We start from the raw sequence: 3,445 nt of genomic DNA, 5'->3' as shown, positions 1-3,445 counted from the left end.
ACGAAAAAAATCGCCGGAAATCGATATAATTCCGAAACAGAAATCTGAAACATAACCATATCGAAAATCCGAAAATCCAAAATAAATGCCCAGTTTGACTCGCAAACCTGGCTAACCAAATACTCAGAATACCACAACAGGTATCCGATAAATCTCCAGAACACCAAAAGCAGGTATCATAACCCGCTCTGATACCAATAAATTGGTATCAGATAAATCCCGAAAATCCAAAATACGAAACAAAAGATTATAAAACTGTGCTCTGATACCACTAAATTGTCACGCCCCAGAGGAGTCCCTGTCCGAGAAAATTTCGGCAGCATCTCCCCTGTACGGTGGACAATCTGAAACTTTTCTACATCTCACAAATACCTCACCACGGCTGGAATAATAACAACTAAATGAAACATCACCACGCAGCTTATATAATTAAAGCAAATAATACTCGACTGAAATCCACCCTACTCCACTACACCCATAAGCGAACTCACCTCTTCTGCCGTCCAGGCAGCATGTAGTAGAATAAAACCAAATCCAAATCCATCGATATAATAAAATCTATATCGTGTCCATAAGTAAATAAATCCAAAACAACAAGTTCAAACAATCTAGAAAAGGAACCAAACGAAAACCAATCCCATCCTCGAGGTCTGCAGGACCAAAGATCGAACTCTCCTGACAGATCAACCCGAAAATATCAACAATGGAGGCGGGTGAGTACAATTGATACGCAAAGTAAAGAAACAACACCTAGACTAATCATGCGATACGGTCTCGTAAGAAAGATAAGAACGATCCGAAATAAACAGAGAATACCGTATTAACCAGTCCCGAGTATAAGGTCAAACAATCGAGGATAAGGAAATGATCGCCAAACATAAGTATCCAAACAATATGCAGCATATAAATGCAGCAAACACAAACACAACAATAAATGCATCATGCATGCGATCGTGGTCACCCCGACGCCAGTCACCCAACTCACAACATAAGTGGGACCGAGTGGGTAGGGTTGTGACAACCGAGACTCAGCAACTACTCCTGATGAGTGATCGAGTGGACGGATGCTGTCGGTACATATCATTCTACCCCAAATCATAAATGGGGAGCGATGCTCTCATCTCCCAGACACTATGGGAGGAATCTCTAACGTGCTACACGCTGCGTCACACACTACCCATGAGCGGATCAACGGAGCACCGGAAGAGTCAAACCGACGTGCTACCCGCTACCCATGGGCGTCACAACGGAGCACCGAATAGTGAAACTGGCAAAGTGCTCGACAATAAAGGAGCAATCAATCACTCAGCATGCAATCATGCGAATGGTGCATGTCACTAAACATGGTAATATACTAAACCAATCTCTGGATATATCATAATGTGCACCAAAACGAATGAATCATATCAAGGTATCTGATCCTATAAGGTATCAAACCTATGTCCTGACATGGTAAAATATGGTTATATCACTACCCATGAGCATGTGGAATCAGGTACATATCCATACAAGATGTAAACAAACAATCAATCAACAGGTAGCATGTATTGGGCAGTGATTAACCGAAACAAGTAAGAAACACAATTAATGCATCTTGTTAATTTAATTACTAAGCATATCAAAGACAATAAGTCAAAAGTACCCGCCTCCAATAGAAATGTCCAAATCCGACATCGAGATACTCGTCTCGCGTCAAAGTCCTGTAATACCAATAGATATACAGGTTTAGCTAATTATATACCAATTAATTAGCTAAATCAAATCCCTGGAATCCAACTTCTCAATAAATCCTAACTAATCCATTCAAATTAGGATTTGCAATATGCATAATCAAACACAACAACTTATCTAAACCAATACTAAATGTAAGAATTTCATAGCACAACTTACCCAAAAAAAATTCGTTCATGTCGTTGCTCACAACTGGAGCTATAGCGGCTGGGTCTAAAGCTGGAACCAAGCAATAGCACTCAAACCTCCACAACCATTTGCAAAACGATCACAAATCCAACTAGTTAGGAATTCTAACAATAATTTACCTAAATCCAAATCTATCATCACAATAGCCCAAACAACACAGAATCTATAACGAAGATACAATTCTTTAATCCTTACCTCACTACCTAGCCTCTGTTGGTGCTGGAACAGGATGCTGCATGATGGGGTCGCTGCCGTAATCCAAAAACACCCCACAATACACAAAACCTCACCAATCCGTGACCTCCAAGATCAAGTAGGGCACGCGGCTGAAGGCTAGGGCAGAGGCAAGGGATCGGCAGTGTCACAAGGCGTGCTGGATCAATTCTGGCAGTCGGCGACAGTGCTAGGGCATGGCGTGATCTCTGCACATCGACATCCAGTGGCCGCTGATCGTCGCGACGGGGTCGAGAGCAAGGGTGTCCGGCGGTGGCTCGTTGGACCAGAGGAGGGGAGAGGCAAAGTGGCTCTCGTCGCCGGCGGGAGAGGGGGTCAGCGTCGCGGCAGAAGACCGGCGCTAGGGCACCAGGACGGTAGTGACGATGTCGACTTGGCAAAAGAACTTGATCGGCTGCCGGTGCTCGAAAGAGGAGAATGGTCGTGCTAGGGCACAGGTGCCGGCGGCCGGCGCTGGAGTTTGTCTAGGGCAGAGGAAGGTAGCCGACACTCTCCGTTCGACGGTGGCAGACGGCGGAGAAACTAGGGCGCAGCCTCGACAGGAGGAACTCGGCTAGGGCACGGGATGGCTGGCGAGGACTGCGGTAGTCGGCGGTCGGCTGGCGCCGGGTGGCTAGGGCAAGAGGAGAGTCGGTGAGGGAGAAGGCGTCGGCTCGGGTGCGCGGTGCACGGGAAAGAAATAGAGAAAAGAAAAAGTAAAAGGAAAAGAAAAATTAAATCTTTTTCTCATTAAAACAGGATAACCTAAACAGGCTTTTCCGGACCCCGTTTTTATCCCCGTCAACTCGTCCGTACGAGCTCCGAAAAATTCCCGAAAAATGTCCAAAAATTCCGAAAAATTCCCTTATTAATATTCGTCATTTTTCTGGTATTTTACAATCTGAGACCTTGGGGTCAGCTGCTTATGTTCATGATAATTCTCACAAGTATGGAAAGGGCCTAAAGGTAAGAAATGTATCTTTATAAGATATCATGAGACCTCCAAAGGTTATGTTCCCATAGGTGAGCAACTAGATGGAACCATCTCCGAAATAGACTCGAGAGATGCGACTTTTCGCGAAACAGAGTTCCCAATCAGAGGTGATGTTGATAAAAATGTTCCTCTATTTGAGGAGGATGAGATATTATCAATGAGAGAGGTGTCAAAAGGGATACTTGAGTCTAGTCAACCGAGTGGGAGTGATATGCCGAGTCATAAGTTGACTTCTCAACATCCCAACTTACGGAGAAGTGTTCGTAAGATCAAACCTAAGAAGAGGTTTGATATTGAGAATGAGGCATTGGTAACACT

At 44.4% G+C, this 3,445-nt stretch overlaps 1 long non-coding RNA gene across 1 annotated transcript; it reads right to left on the bottom strand.

Annotated features, from left to right (window-relative positions):
- Positions 1–1,641: 1,641 nt before the first annotated feature.
- Positions 1,642–2,848, bottom strand: LOC122053531. Its single transcript, XR_006132221.1, has 3 exons — positions 2,116–2,848; positions 1,891–1,976; positions 1,642–1,700 (listed from the first exon to the last, which is right to left on the bottom strand). It is a non-coding gene; the product is annotated as an uncharacterized LOC122053531 (long non-coding RNA).
- Positions 2,849–3,445: the final 597 nt, after the last annotated feature.

Source organism: Zingiber officinale, chromosome 3A, assembly GCF_018446385.1.
Source record: "Zingiber officinale cultivar Zhangliang chromosome 3A, Zo_v1.1, whole genome shotgun sequence".
Taxonomy (NCBI): Eukaryota; Viridiplantae; Streptophyta; class Magnoliopsida; order Zingiberales; family Zingiberaceae; genus Zingiber; species Zingiber officinale.
The sequence above is the reverse complement of the archived record's forward strand: the minus strand, read 5'-3'. Positions and strand labels throughout refer to the sequence as shown.